Below are 16,982 nucleotides of genomic sequence, written 5' to 3'. Positions count from 1 at the left end.
AGAATGAGGGACGAGAGGAAGACAGTCAGTCTACTTCACTCCTACACCTTCAATGTCATAAGCAAGCCGGGGAAATCCCCAGTGGGTATGCTGGGGCAAACTTCTGGGAGGACCTGTTATGAGAATCACAAAGAATGGGCAGATATGGATGAGTTTCCATATGCATTGGTGGAGGGAACTCTCCAAATTGATAAGATCTCAGATTAATTTGAGTGCCTAATAAAGGATGGATTGGAAAGCTGGAATATTGGAAGGATAGAAATAGAAGGGGACTATTGTAATAGTTTTTGCAAGAGATGATGAGAGCCTGCATGCTGTATTTTACATTAGAACATTGCATACAATGTTGTATTTTATATCATCTCTGGTACCAGTGTTCAATTATAATGTCAGGTTTAGTTTAAATTTTGAAATAGATTGAATTTCCTTAAAACAGTCTCTCATTTCCTTTTCTCTTCTCCTTCCCCTAAGCTTCAAATAACCTCATGGTACTTCCCTTAGGAACCTATTTCCTCCTAAGAGATTCTTTCCTCATTTATCAGAACTCCTAATTCATCTGTATCTTGATCTTGGCAACCTGCCATGGAGTGGATAAATGTATTCAACCAACTAATACACCCTAAGGTGCTAATAGATAACAAAATCTTAGTAATTACTTCTCCATAAAGTGTATCCTTTTTTTTTTAAAGAAAACCCTTCAAGACCCAATGCCTTAATCCAAAAGAATGAATATTTAGCTAGCCAACTTTCTGAATCAGGAAGGCACTGTAAGGGAAAGACAGGAAGCAGCATGTGACAGGCAAGTCAAAACACACTGCAACTTTGACCACTCACTGCCTTCAGACCTTGGAGTATACAGCCTTGGGGATGGTAGTGCCCCCAAACCACCAGAGCTGATTCTAGTCCCATTGACACAATCATATTTGGGGAAAGAAGTCATAATGAAGAAAAGGTCCATATTCCTTATCATCAAAAGCAACAACTTCTAACCAACTGCCACCAACAAATAGATGAGAATAGGAACCCTGGAAATGCCAGCATCTCCCCATCCTCCAGTCCTAATTCCAATCCAGCCTTTTCAGTCACCATCCAGGGAAGCTTCTGTTGAGAAGAGTCTAGCCATTCCCACCAACTGCCAATTAGCTGCCACCCACAGGATAAGGAAATTAACCTAACTGAAGAGTAAGGGCACTCTGAGGGAGAGAGAGGAGGCAGCATGTTCCAGACAAGTCCAATCAAACACTATCTCCTCTTAGACCCCATAGAAATAGCCAAGGATCCAGAACCCAAGAGCATTGAGAACAACAATGCTTCCAGCACAATTCCTAAAGCCACCATCTTGGGAAGGAACCCCTGCGGAAATGTGGTCTGGCAATTGCTCCTGCTAGTGCTATAGTCACAGCATGTGAAGACTCAGAAAAGAAAGTTTTTGTCACTGAGATCCTTGGTACTCAAAAATGGGTCAACATCAGAAACTGGCAATAATTTTAAAGAAAAGGCATTACCACCAGATTTCTCACTGTACCTTTCCATCTGACTTGCAGCTCATGAATGTTGTCTCCTCCATTACTGTGCAAACTCTTCTAAATCAGAAACTGTCTTACTTTTTTCTATCTGTATTCCCAGAGGTTAGCATAGTGTTTTGCATATAGTAAGGCTTTATAAATTCTTTATTCATTTAATGTATTCTTGGACTCTATGGAAGTGGTCAAGACAGATTTGTCTTTATTTTTATTTTTAAATTAAATTTTACGTTTATTTTTAGTTTACATTATTCATTTCCACAAGATTTTGAGTTAAAATTTTTCTCCCCATTTTTCCCCTAACCACCACCTCAAAACAGTGATCCCACTGATTATCCTCTCCCTCAATCTGCTCTCTCCTATATCTTCCACCATCTCCCCTCCGACTTTCCACTAGGACACAGTGGATCTCTATGCCCCAGTGCCTTATATCTTATTATATTATATTATATCTTATTTCCCAGTTGCATGGAAAATAATGTTAATAACATATATATAACATTTGATTTTAAAACTTTGAATTCCAGATTCTTTGCCTTCCTCCCTCATCACCCACCCTTACTGGGAAAATAAGCAATTCAATATAGGTTGTACATGTGTAGCTATGCAAAACATTTCCATAGTGCATATATTGTGAAAGATTGACTATATTTACCTCCATCCTATCCCACCTCCCACTTGTTCTATTCTCTACTTTTATGCTGTCCCTTTTCAAAAGTGTGTGCTTCCAACTTTCTCCCCACCCCCAACCTGCCCTCCCTTCCATCATCCCCCCTCTCATCCCCTTCCCCCCCTACTCTCCTGCAGTGTGAGATACCCTATTTAGTATGTATGCCATTCTCTCCCTAGGACAAATTCAATAAGAGTAAGGTTGACTCATTCTCTTTTGCCTTCCTGTTCTTCCCCCCACAGTTTTCCCTTTCCTCTTTTATATGAGATAATTTACCCCATTCTGTCTCTTCCCATATCCTCTCATTATATTCCTCTCTCACATTTTAATTTCACATCTTATGCATCATACTTTCCCATTCAAATAGTCCTGTGTCCTCTATGTATAACTGTACACATATACACACACACTCACATATGGATTAATATGCCCATATACCTTCCTATATAGACATATACATGTATGTATACATATATACACATATGCATATGTGTGTATGTATATAGGTGTGTGTGTACACATTTCTATTCCCTTCAACTATTCTCATACTGAGAAAAAAGTTTCATAAGTTACAATTTTTGTTTTTCCATATAGTCCAACTTTGATAAATTCCTTATTATTTCTTTTCCCTGTTTACCTTCTCATGCTTCTCTTGTTTCTTGTATCTGAATGTCAAATTTTCTATGGAGTTCTGGTTTTTTAATAAAGAATGCTTGAAAGTCTTCTATAACATTTAATGACCATATTTTCCCCTGAAACATGATACTCATGTTTTTTTCAGTTTTGCTGGGTAGGTGACTCTTGGTTTTAATCCCAGCCCCTTTGACCTCTGGAATATCATATTCCAAGCCGTTTGATTCCTTCAGTGTAGAAGCTGCCAGATCCTGAGTTATCCTGATTGTGTTTCCACAATATTCAACTTTTTTTTTCTTGGCTGCTTGTAATATTTTCTCCTTGATATGATAACTCTGGAATCTGGCTATAATATTCCGAGGAGTTTTCTTTTTGGGATCTTTCTCAAGAAGTGATTGATGGAATCTTTAAACCTCTATTTTGCCATCTGGTTCTAAAACATCAGGGCAATTTTCCTTGAGAATTTCTTGAAGGATGATTTCTAGGTTCTTACTTTAATTTTGGCTTTCAGGTAGTCCAATAATCTTTAAATTATTTCTCCTGGATCTATTTTCCAGGTCAGTGGTTTTCCCAATGAGATATTTCACATTGCCTTCTATTTCTTCATTTTTTTGGATCTGTTTAATAGTATCTTGTTTTCTCATGAAGTCACTAGCTTCCATTTGCTCCAATCTAATTCCAAAGGAGTTCTTCTCTTCAGTGAATTTTTGAGATTCTTCCATATGGCAAATTCAGCTTTTAAAGGCATTCTTCTCCTCCTTGCGTTTTTTAGCCTCTTTTGCCATTTGAGTTAGTCTGTTTTTAAGGTATTATTTTCTTCAGTCAGGTTGTTGACACTCTTTTCATGATTTTCTGGCATCATTCTCATTTGTCTTCCCAGTTTTCCCTCTACTTCTCTTATTTGATTTTCAAAATCCTTCTTAAGCTCTTCTATGGTCTATAACCAGCTCATATTTTTCTTGGAAGCTTTTGTTGCAGGAGTTCTGACTTCATTGTCTTCCTTTGTTCCATGCTTTGATCCTTTTTGTTCCCAAAACAGGAGTGTAAAGTCAGATTGCTGTGCTTGCTTTGCTTCCTTTGCTTGTTCGTGTTGCCACTGGATTACTTGACGTTTGAGCTTTTTGCCACAGTCGAACTCTGCTTCCAGAGAGGGGAGCTTTGTCCCAATTGCTGGGGTTTTCTCAACTGCTGGAGCTAATAGTTGGCTGCCCTCTCAGAAGCCTCCATATCCTCTGGCAAATTTGCCAAACACCCCAGGACTTTCATTGTAGTCCGCAATCCAAATCCAAGAAGGTTAAAGTAAGAGTGATTACCCCTCAGACTGGTCACCTGGTCCCCTTACAATATGCAGGCCAAGAACTCTGAAGCAGCCATATGGTGGCAGCTGCCTGGCCGCAGCGCCTCAGCCACTTCTCCCTCCAGAGGGCAAAGGCTAGACTGCACTCCCAGACTCCTGGTTCCCAAAGTCCACACTGCACTGACCTCTCACTTTGTCATTAGCATCTATGGGTTGATAATTATGGAAACTGCCATAGCTGCTTGTCATCTGAAGTCCCTCTAGCTGGTGGCTAGTTGTGGCTGCCCTGAGGCTAAAAGCTTTGACTCACAAGGGGCTTGGCTCTGCTCCCAGCATGCTTTGATGGCCCCTTCCTCCCAGCCTGCTGGGTTTTCTTCAGTGGGAAGTTAGCTTCTCTCTTTCATTCTGTGGGTTCTGTAGCTCCAAAGTTTGTTTAGAGTCATTTTGTACACGAATTGGAGGAGGTGGGAGTGGGAGATGAGCAGAAGTCCTGTTTCTCCTCCACCATTTTGCCTCTGCCCTCCAGATTTATTTTTATTTTCAGGAAAGGGCCTTCTTTCAAATTACTGGTGTAAGGCTCAAATAGAAACAGATCTCTGTGGGTTACATATAGACTTAGAAAACCACAATTTAGCATTATCTATGTTGTACTGCATTTTTATTTATTTTGTTGAACATGTCCCAATTGCATTATTTTTCCAATGCATTTAGCAGGCATTTATTAAGTGACCGTGGTGGGCTGGGCACTGGGATACAGAGCTCCAACCTCCAGGGGCTGACACTGTCCAGGAACCACATGCACACAGATCAGCCATTCATTCCTTCATTTCCAGGAGAGGCAGGCAGGGTGGGTGTCCCTGGCGTGGGGAATGGCCTGGGCAAAGGCATGGGGGTGGGAAATGCCAGTGGTCAGCATGCAGAGGCAGGGCCAGGTGGTCAGGGCGGGCAATGCAGCATCTGAAGGGCACTTGGGGAATGTCCGATTGGCAGTCTTGTGGCCCCCAGCCTGGCAGGGGTGGGGCTGGTCATCTACCCCTTGCACAGTGGTGAAAAGGGAAGGAGTCCTGCCCAGAGACCCCGGGGGCCTGACAGCTGGGGAAACTGAGGCCAGGCCCCAGGGTCTCATGGCTGCAGGTGGAGATGTAGGATCTCTTCCGCCCGCTGCAGGTACGCCGCCACCTTCCTCTTCACCCCTTCTTGGCGAATGCAGTCGGGGGTCACCTGGTACCCCCTGGAGGAGGACGTCCACTCCATCCCGGTAGCCCTGCAGGGCCGCGGCATAGGCCCCCACTTGCTCGTCCTTCAGGGCCTGGCTGATGAGCTCTGTGGCTCGATCCAGGTAGGCTGGGCGTGGACCCTCCTCCTCTTCATTCTTGCCCCTGGTCTGGGGCTCTGCCCCTAAGGCTGCCAGGTCAGCTACATGGGTGGGGCTGGGCCCGGGTCCGGCACCTTCTTCTTTGGAGAATGGGTCAAAGAGCGTGAGCAGCCCTCGGGCCACGGGACCTGTCTCTTCCTCAGGTGCCCCACAGTCAAACAGAAGATCGAGGGCCTCCTGGGCAGGGCTGGAGGGAGGCTTCTCACTCTCATTCTCAAATTCTTCCCGGCCCAGACGCTCCACTGGCAGAGGCTGGGGGAGGCGGGCCTCTTCCGGGGACAGTGTGGGCACCAGGGGCGGTGGCAGGATGTGCAGGTCACTGGGCTCCAAGGGCCGGGTCACATCCACACCACGGAAGAATTCCTTGAGCCGGGGGCTGTTGTTGAGGGCAGGAATGTTGACAGTGAAGCGCAACATGGCCTCTGCTGCCTTCCACCGCTCCTCAATCACCGCGGCTTCGAAGCGGCCAAAGACCTGCACCCGGGGAAAGGCTGGGAATTCCTCCAGGCGCCGGAAGAGGTTGCGGTGGGTGTAGGCCAGATCCCTGTGCAGGCGTTGGAAGTCACTGTAGCGCTTCCAGACGACCACCTCCTTGACATCCTCTTGGTTTGTCTTTGAGATGAACTGCGGGGTCACTTTGTACTCCGTGTATCCTTTGGGATGGGTCCGCGTGTCCGACACTGTGTACAGGCGCCGGAAGTCGTCCTTCGCCTTGAGGGACATCCTCGAGAAGCCGGAGTCCAGCGGACCCGGCGCCTCCCCCTGGCAGCCGGCCTCCTCCTGCACGCTGTCCCCTCCCCTCCCGTCCAGCCTCCCCCCAATTGCATTTTAATCTGGTTTACACTATTCTCAGGATTTTTGTGGACTGCTTGTGACCAACACTCTGTGTTTGACACATCTGCCTTTAATCACATGAAATAGACTTATTGCTCTATGGATCCAACCAACCCTGCTAGAGTAACTCATTTGTTTATATAAAACTAAATTAAGAAACCTATAGGCAGAAAACAGGCCATTGTAATTGTGGAAACATAGTCAAGGAATTGTCAGACATCAGTCCTAGGGGCCATGATACCTGTTGACAAATCGACTTCAATTTTAGGCAAGACAGGATACATTAAAGGTTGTAACCAGTTGTCAATTCCCCTATGTATTCTCATGTTATCATCTTATTCATGTTTCCAAGATAGATGCCAATAACTATAGTTATTTAAAATGGGCATTTCACTGCCAGGATAAATGTGATAAATAACTCATTTTCCCCAGATGTTCTTTAAAATCATCACTGTCCAAGGTCATGTTTTGATTTACTCACTAGTGGTTTAAAAAGGTGAGGGGGCATGCCAATATCCTCAATTGTGCAATTTACATACTAAATAATATCATTTGGTCATGCTTTTCCAAAAATGCAATTACGATTATATTATATATTCACTATTGCTGGAAGTACTGTATTTTTTCTTTAAAGGTTGTTCAAAAATAATTCTCAAGACTTTACCACTTTGTTCTAGATAAACAATAAATAACAAAAACATTGCAGAAGAGATATGAGGATGAGAGAAAAATAGCCGTTGAAGACTCTTGTTTTATAGTAGTAATGCCAAAGACTCATATTTTGTAGCAGTAATGCCAATGAGACAAGGGGAAAGTTGGGAAGAAAGGTTTAAATTCCATCTGTGGCACTTAATAATTATGTGACACTGGGGAAAATGGGTGGCAGTGGATAGAATCATCTTCCTGAGTTCAAATCTGCCCTCAGGCACTTAATAGCTATGTGATCCTGGACAAATCACTTAACCCTGTTTGCCTTAGTTTGCTCATCTGCAAAATGATTTGTAGAAGGAAATGGTGAACCACTCCAGTATCTCTGACAAGACAATGGGTTACAGAGATTTGGACATGACTAAAAAGTGACTGAACAAAAGAAAAGACCCTGGGAAATCACTTAAATACTTTGGGCCTTGTTCAATAATCTACTAATTAAAAAAATCAAGTTGCCAATTGTGTTGGTGGAGAAAATTTCAGTGTTAGAATGTTGTCTAAAAGATTATAAAAGGCAGTCTTAGTAACTTTATCCTCTGTTCCACAAAGCCTCTCATGAAAATTGGAGGGGAATGGGAAGGGGAAGGAATAATCATTAATATAGTCACCATGCTAAGTACTTTTTAAAAAATATTATCTCATTTGAACCTCACAATAGCTCTGTGAGGTAGGTATTATTAATATCTCCATTTTGCAGTTAAGGATACTGAGGCAGACAAGTTAAATGAGTCACCTAGGATCACATAGTTTATAAATATTATATTTGAATTCAGGTCTTCCTTCCTCCAGGCCCAGTGATTTATCTATCTACTGTGGTACCAATAAAATTAGGACTTCAAGTAAACCAAATTAGACTTTGCTCAAGCTATCCATGGAAATTCACTTAGTACGGAATAAAAGTTGCATTTATAGGTTGTGAAATCCAGATTTTAGTGTTGTGAAAGCAAGGTAATTTCTTAATAAACAGAGCTTTTATTAGTTGCTTCCAAGCAGGTATGACTGCAGGTCTGGGAAGGAGCTGACTGGTGTAGTGTTTAAGTGAGCTCCAAGCTGCCTTCTTATTTCAAGGTGTAACCTCTATAGTAACAGCTGCTCCAGGTACCTTCTTTTCCCCTCCAGGTGTTTGCAATATTTAAATGATCAGAAAATCTGTTGCTGCTGATGTTGTGTTGGGAACTTTCAGTCCTTACTAAGGCCGAGAAATAACTTAACATTCACCTTTTGTGATAAAATCCAATACATTTTAATCATTCTCTAATACATATAACATTAAAACATGTAGACTCTGAAGAGAGGATTATTGTGTTAATCTTTGGTATAACAAAGCATTAATATTTAAATCAAGCCAATAACATTTTTCAAACCATAAATTAGAAAACCATAGTTTTTCCAAATACTTTTCTAGATACTGGGAATACATATATAGACTGGAGAACGAATTCACAAATACATGAAGCTTCTCATTCCACCAATGCAAGCTGGCACTTTCTGAAATGTATAGTCATAAAGTTTCCCAGAGCATTAGGAGATTATTTGAGGGTCACACTGTCATTATATGTCAAAAGTGAAATTTGAACCTGGGTCTTCTTAATTTCCGGGACTATTCCATTCATTACTTAATAATGTCTTTCAGGTGATAAAACTATAAAGCTAAAACAAAATCGTCTCAGTTGTTAGGCAGCTTCTTTGGGGGAAACTGTATGTACACAAATATTTAAACATAAACAATTGCAAGGTAATGAATGAGTAGGTACTAGTTATGGGAGGAAGTTAGGAAAGACCCTTTATGGAATCTGATATTTGATTTGGACCATGAAAGATGCTAGATAGTATAAATGATCTGGGTGAGGAAAGAGAATGCTCCAGGCAGGGGGAAAAGGCAAAGGCATGGGAGCGAGAGTTGCATTGTAGTCAATAGTGAATGTCAAGATGAACAATTTTGTTGGAGTACAGAATGTCTAATTCGTAGTTATATGCAATAAGACTAAAAATTATGTGAAGGTAATAATATGAAGGAATTTAAATGTTAGGAGAGAAGTATTGTTTAGCTTAGAGGCAAGAAGGAGACCATGGATGCTGTAGTGTAGGAATATCAATTTGATAGCTATATGAAGGGTAAGTTGGAGGGAGGTGGAAGTAGATATGGAAACCAATTTTGGAGCTAATTAAAATAGTCTAGGTGAGAGCTGACGAGGGCTTGAGTAAAACTGTGGCTTTGTAAGAGAAAGGAATGGATAAGACTAAAGGAAGATGGATTGAAGGTTGTTATAAGGTAGAATTGACCAGAGTTTGCAACTGATTTGGATGTGGGAAGAGGAGAGAAAGTGAAGAATATGACTTCAGCAAAATTACCCATTAACACAGATGTCTTGAGTAACTGCAATGCTAGAATATGGAATGTATTAAGGATAACTTTTTGAGGATTTAAAAGTTATCAATAAATACCTAAATGTCCTCACATTTTCTTTACATGCCATTCATTCAAAAAAAAGTTTATTTAGGGAAATATTCACAAAATTAATTTCAATTTTTGATCAGTAGATGATGAAGCAAAATATTCTCCTTTTTTGATACTTATTTTCACTTTTAACACTCTTGATGTTGAACATTTTGTTCAGTCAGTCCACAAACATTGATTAAGCACTTTCTATGTGTTAGGCATTGTACTAAATGCTGGGAATGCAAATATAAGAAAGTTTCTGCCCTAAAAGGAGGCTACATTCTAATGGAGAGAGGCAGCATTGAAAAGGAAATTACAAAGTGGCAGGAGTTGGGATGGAGAAAAAAAAAGTACATGGTCTAGGGACAATATTGAAAAAGTCTGGAATCTGCTTTGAAAAGAATGTTGCATCCCTGGCCTAGGCACAGTATTAAACAGAGACTTCAGGAGAAACCATCCAATCTGAGGGAGAGGCTTCAGAGATAGAAGGTAAGTCCACTGTGTAAGTGCTTGGGGCTGGAGTGAAGTTTTAGAATTAAGAGCTGTGGCATAGTATAGGAAGGCCATAGTATAGTTTCTGAAAGGAATGAAAAATTCTCCTTTTCCATTAGTCCTTACTTGTGAATACTCCCTTTCCTCCTCTCTATCTCCTTAGTTCCACCACCTTCAAATTACTGTTTATTTATCTATATGCATGTTTTATTCCTTAGCCTTGACCTTAGAAAGTCAACTCTTTTAATGCAGGGAATATTTCCTTCTGATATTGTATCTCCAGAGCCTACTAGGATGTCTTGGGAGCAAAATACTGCATGTTTCTTGAATCTGAAAAAAAATCAGTTTTCCTTCCTGTGTTAATAAGTAATTCTCAAATGAACATTAATTATCTCACCACATTTTTGATACTTCATGATCTGGAAGCTCCTGAAATTTAATATTTGTGGGAGATCAGTAATGTAAAGGTAAAAGTCAAGTCGAATGTGACTGACCTCAAGGCATTTTCCTAAAAATACAGCTCAGGAGGAAATATCAGGTTAATTGAAAGATCTGGCCATCTGAGTTTTAGTGAATCCAGGTTTTACCAAACTGGATTTTATATCTCTGTTGATGAAAACAAAAATGTGTTCCTTTAAACATGCTTCCCTCCCCCCACAAGTCAGATCTTAAATTGGTACCTGAATTTTCCATGTAAAGAGGGAAAAAAAAGTCAGTTCTAAAGCAAATACTGCCGAATGGAATAAATGCACAAATAAAAACAAAATGTCTTTCCAGCATAAAACTTTCATAAATTAATTACCTTTATCATGGTTTTATTTTTCTCTTGCTAACATTTGAGCTCTCAGTGATAAAATGTGGTCATTCTTTATAATAGACAAACTAAAGCCCTACATATGCCACCCCAGAGAGAGGCCATTTAGAGATAAATAAACAAGCCTCTAAGGAGAGGTATAATTTAGCAAAAATAGCCACCCAAGCTGAGTTATCTTTTGGGGAAAGGGAATATGAGATAAACAGCCATTCTGAAGAGAGTTGATTTGGTGATAAATTAAATAGTTCCCCATGAGAGGCACAGTTTAGAGAGAGACCAAGTGTTGGCTAATACTCCCAAGCAGCCGTTCAGGACACAAAGAAATCCTCCCTACCCCCAGAGGCATTTATATAAATGAGTTCTTTATTTTTTTTTTCAAAGTCAATTTGTGGGTTTTTAAAATTACTCATAGTCCATTAAAATCTTATTGGTATTTTATGTTATGAATGTGGGTTCATGCTCATATTTTCAATGTCTCTTAACTTCATTCTCTCCTGTCCATTTCCCTAATGTCCTTGTGAATCTCTGTGAGTCAATATTTTGCACTTCATTTTTATTAGCACCATCCTTCTCTTAAAGGTTAGTGCAAGTTCGTTTTTTTTTAAAGGTTCGCCTTTTCAGTTTTTTTTATTGATGACTTGAACATCCTCATAATATTTCTCCATTTTTTAACCTTACTATGAGCCCAATTTTATTTAAAAAGAAAAAGGGAGACTCATTTTTTAAACTTTGTAATTTCTTAAATTGAAGTTTATTGCATCTTTTATCCAAGCTCTCCATACGGTAGTTCAAAAGCAATCTATACTTTGTGAGTCAAATCTTTACCTGGGACATCCACAGTCAAATTTGTCCACAGCCCTATAAGTTCTTTCTCAGATTCCTTTCCATCTGGCCCAAATGAGGCAAGTAGGTTGTGTAGTGGAAAGGATGCTTAACTTGGAGTCAGGAATAGCCCAGTTCAAATCCTATTTGAACATTTCCCAGATGAGTGACCATGGACAAGTCTTTTGACTCAGTTTCCTCATTGATAGAATGAGTGAATTGACCTCAGTGATTTTCCAGTTTTCAAGCTCTATTATATGAGGGTGCACACACCTGTCAAGCATATGATTTTAACATCACAGACCCTTGCAAAGATTTTTTTATCATATCTAGCAATTCTCTCTGCCAGTCACTGATTATTCCAATTATCCTCCTCAACTCTTCTTTACAGAAGTAACTTTGTTTTTGTTGTTCTTCATTTGTTTCAGTCTTATCTTGTGACCCTTTTTGGGCTTTTCTTGGTGAAGATACTGAAGTGGTTTGCCATTCCTTGTCCTGCTCATTATATTGATGAGGAACCTGAGGCAAAGAGGATTAAGTGACTTGTTCAGGGTCACACAGTCAGTAGGTGTCTGAGGCTGATAACTACAGAGAGATGAAAGGACCTTTGTTCTAGAGAAAGAGAATATGCAGAGTACTGGACTGATAATGCATGTAGTCATTAGGTAGCCTAGAAATCCTCTAGCTTAACAAATGCTAAGCTAGGATAATTGATTGAAATAGAAATGTTCAGGAGTTTTGCTTTTACATGTACCCCATAGGTGAGTACCTCCCCAAACTGCTCCTATCCTGTTCTTCTCATTCTCTCCCTCACAGCTACTTTTCCAGCAGTAACATTATAATGCCTCCTTCCTCTCCCCCCTCCTTATGCATCTTGAGAACAAAACCCTGGGCATGAAAAAAAATTTGCTTGTTATCTTTCTGATCTTCCTGCAGTATAGATTCAGTTATCTCACTCCTCTGCCCATAATCTTCCAATGACCATTGCCTACTGAATCAAGTTTAGGATCAAAGAATTTAGAGTTTACTTTAGAGATTGTCTAATATATATCTTCATTTCGTAGAAGAAAGAATTAAGGACCATAGAAATTCAATGACTTGCCCAGGGTGAGATACATGGTAAACAGCTGAACAGGGATTCATATCAGGGTTCTCTGACTCCAAATCTAGTGCTCTATCTATAATTAGAGGCAGAGAGATGGTCCAGGAGTCAGGAGGGACCTGAGTTAAAATATGTTTTCAGATACTAACTAGCTGACTGACCCATGGCAAGTCATTTAATCTTTATATACTTCAGTTTCCTCAACTGTAAAATGGCAGTCGCAGTACCTATCTCACAGGGTTCTTGTGAAGATTAATTGAAATAGAATTTCTAAATTGCTTAGCAGAATGCCTGGAACAGAGTAGAAGCTTAATAAATGTTTATTTCCTTTCTCCCCATGAAGCTTTCATTCTCCTTAAGTCTAACACTCAAACCTTTTCATAGTATGATACTCCTGCACAGTGATGTGCAAATTTACTCAGGAGAATCAACAATCTTGATATGGTTTCATTTTGTAACAACAATGCCCATTCATATGTGCTTCTTGTGAGTGCATTTGTGTGTGTGTGCATGTGTGATTTTATAGATAAAATAGCATAGAACTGATTTCCCTGTTTTTAGTTAGTTTTCTGTCAGCTGACTGCTAAATATCACACCTGGAATGTTTTTCAAAACTCTGTCGCGTTTTCAAGTCTAAGTTGTTGTTGTTTTTGCTTTTGACCTCAATCTTCCCTCCCTTCTATCAGCCTCCCTCACTTTTCTTTCCTTTTTCCCTTACTACTCCTTCCCTCCCTTCTAACCACCTTCTTCCTTTTCTTTTGCCCTTTCCTTGCTACCACCTGTAGGGCAATTTAGATTTCTATACTTAACTGAATATATTATTCCCTCCTTTAATCAAATCCAATGAGAGTAAAGCTCAAACAATGCTCGTCTCCCTCCTTTCCCTCTACTATAATGTTTTTGTGTCTCTTTGTGCAATATAATTTTCACTTTTCTGCCTCCTCCTTTCCTCTTCTACCATTACAATGCCTTTATACTGATTAATTAGTTTTTTTTATCATAACATCAGTTAATTTATACCCTTATCCTCTGTCTATGTATATCCCTTTTGAATGCCATAATAATGACTCAATTCTTAAGATTTACAAATATCCTCCTGTGTAGGGATGTAAACAGTTGACCTTATTGAAGGTTTTTAAAAAATTTTTATAATCCTTTTTTTCTCTGTACCTTTTTGAAGATCAAATTTTCCATTGAGCTCTGGTCTTTTCTTCAGGAAGGTCTGGAAGTCCCTTATTTCATTGCATATTCATCTATTTGATTGAAAGATTATGCTCAGTTTTGCTGAATCCTTGATCCTTGGTTGTAATTCAAGCTCCTTTGCCTTATGCAATATCATATTTCAATCCCTCCTAATTTTTTTGTAGGGGGAAAGGAAGGACAATTGTGGTTAAGTGACTTGCCCAAGGTCACACAGCTACTTTTGTGTTAAGTGTCTGAGGGTGGACTTTTCAGTCAGGTGCTCCTGATTCCAGGGCTGGTGCTTTCTTGACTGTGCCACCTAGTTGCCCCTCCTCCAATCTTTTAATGTAGAACCTGCAAGGTCCTGTGTGATCCTGACTGTAGTTGATATTTGAATTGTTTCTTTCTTGTTATTCAGAGTGTTTTCTCCTTAAGTTGATAATTCTGGAATTTGGTTACAATATTCTTTGATATTTTCACTTTGGGGTAACTTTCAGGAGGTGATCAGTGGATTTTTTGGATGCCTTTTTTATCCTCTGGTTCTAGCACCTCAGGGCAGTTTTCCTTGATGATTTCTTGGAAAATGTTGTTCTGGCTCTTTTTTTTAACATGACTTTACAGTACAACAATAATTCTTAGATTGTCTTTCCTGGATCTATTTTCCAGGTCAATTGTTTTTCCAATGAGATATTTTACATTTTCTTCTATTTTTTAATTCTTTAGATTTTGTCTGATAGATTCTTGATTGTGGGTAGCCAAGTTCAGAGGAACCCTGCCATTCTGTGGCAGAGCTGAGAAAGTGGTAGGGAGCCCTGATGCCTGGCAGCAGAGCAGAGAACAGTTCCTTGAAAAGAGTTGCTTACCCATAGGCTGAGATAACATAAAAGAAACAGGACTCTAAGAATGGTGGAAAACAAGAGTCAATTTCATTCATCTGATAGTCCAGTACATATAGTAAAAAACTGCATAGTCTTCATAAGTCACTATCTTGGGATTACCCCAGCGCCCTCGTTCCCATCTGCCTCATATGTGACTGCCATGTTCTCCATCCTGGTTATCAGGGTACAAATGCCGGGCAGGATGTTCCAAACCTCCCTAGAGCAGCATGGAGTTATCCCAAGGTTTCTAGTTAGTACTAATTTGCACTATTATGATATTTCCCTTAAGAACACTGCATATGTCCTTGTTCCCAAGCTGGGAATTTGTACCACACTTATCATGAGGACATAATGAGTCCCTGCTTTCACTCCACTATCTTGGCTCTGCCAATTCTAGGTTTTGTTTTTTAAGGATGGTTGTTACTCCAAGGAAATATAGAAGGATTTTAGTCCTTAAAGGAGTCTCCTTAATGACTTGTAGATATAAATGAATAGGTCTGGGGAAGTCAAATATTTCAAGGGTCATTGTTAAAAATTGCATTTATTATAAAGAACTTATTGGTGACAGATGTGTATGTTGTAAAGTAAAGAATTTTTCTGATGGTCCAAGGCCCTTGTGCTTAGTAGTTTACTTTATTTTTAATAAGCATGTTCCTTACTGAGCCAAAAATCCCCCTATAACCTATATTCAGATAATGTTCATTACATATTTATCTTTCTAAAGCTAAACTATAGTTGTTGTGTGTTCACCTTTGCTTGTGTGCTAAGATCAAGCCCAAAAGATGACAAGATTCTTAATAAACCAATATATTTCAGTATGTAGGAGATTCAGTAGTTGGTGGAAGTTGTACATTCTTCCTAGTGCTGTAGTCTCATTAATAGGAAGTAGGGTAGCATATATAGATTAAGAATGTCTACTGATGCAAGAAAATCCAAGAAAAATGGTAGAGAGCATTTGGGTGAAGATAAACGGAAAGCAGAATAAAAGCAATTTTTTTCCCTCTCCATCAGAATAAAAAGTACTACAGATCAAAGAAAGAGAAAAAAGAATTGGATCTTTTGTGTGTGTGTGTGTGTGTGTGTGTGTGTGTGTGTGTGTGAAAGAGATCACAGGCTGGGTAGTGATGGGAAACTTCAATAAGCTAAGCATCTGTTATAATTCTCTCCCTGCCAAAAAGCAGAACAACTAAGAGATTACTGATTTATTTTAATGATAATTTAATCCTTCAAAATAAAGAGGAATAAACAAGGGTGTTATGTACTGCATTTGATTCTAATAGAGATGAACTGCCTTTTTGGATAAAAATGGTGGGAACCTTGTGAAGGCAGGAGAGTAACAGCTCCCTCCTAGAGTCTGGGATAGAGAGTAAGAAAAATTCAATCATAGCATGAGAAATATTCTAGATTCAGGAAGGCAGATTTCAAAGGGTTCAGAGGAAGAGTAAGTAGGACCATCTAGACTAAAATTCTATAGGCAAAATCCAGCCAGGAAAAATGGAAAATTCCCAAGAATGAAATTCTAAAGGGAAAAAAAAGTAAATAACTCAGGAAAGGGAAAATGGAATTTACCTGAAGAGACTTATATAAATGTACAAATTCTCACAACAAATTAGATTAAAAATAGGTACAAGAGAAAACTAAGGACATGTAGGAGAGGATAAATATGAATGTGATGTAGTCCTATAAAACTTATTTCAAGAATGCTAAAGCTCATAGTGCATTTAGGAGGACAAGAAAAATTAAGAAAATAAGTAAAACAAATGTTTTTGTTTTGTTTGTTTTGTTGTTAGGAATGTTAGAAGGAAAAAGAAAGAGAAAGAAACAGAAAGAGAGAGGTGGAGAGGGATAGAGAGAGATGGAGAGAGAGAGACACACAGAGAGAGAAAGACAGAGACAGAGAGACAGAGAGAGAGAGAGACAGAGACAGAGATAGACACACACAGAGACACACAGAGACAGAGAGAAACACAGAGAGACAGAGACAGAGAGACACAGAGAGAGACAGAGAGAGAGAAGAGAGACAGAGAGAGAGAGAGAGACAGAGACAGAGAGAGAGAGACAGAGACAGAGACCGAGACCAAGAGAGAAACAATTTCAAAATATAAAATAGATAATTCCATTACATGAAATTGAAATGCATAAAACAAATACATCAAGGATAAGAACTCTCTCTCTCTCTCTCTCTGTCTCTCTCTCTGTCTCTCTCTCTCTC

General features: G+C 39.5%; 1 pseudogene; it reads right to left on the bottom strand.

The window, feature by feature from the left end:
- Positions 1–5,114: 5,114 nt before the first annotated feature.
- LOC138170387 (sorting nexin-15 pseudogene) lies at positions 5,115–6,297 on the bottom strand (annotated as a pseudogene).
- Positions 6,298–16,982: the final 10,685 nt, after the last annotated feature.

Source organism: Petaurus breviceps, unplaced genomic scaffold, assembly GCF_028583685.1.
Source record: "Petaurus breviceps papuanus isolate PSGF00001 unplaced genomic scaffold, PetGlider_PUasm1.0 126, whole genome shotgun sequence".
NCBI lineage: Eukaryota > Metazoa > Chordata > Mammalia > Diprotodontia > Petauridae > Petaurus > Petaurus breviceps.
The sequence above is the reverse complement of the archived record's forward strand: the minus strand, read 5'-3'. Positions and strand labels throughout refer to the sequence as shown.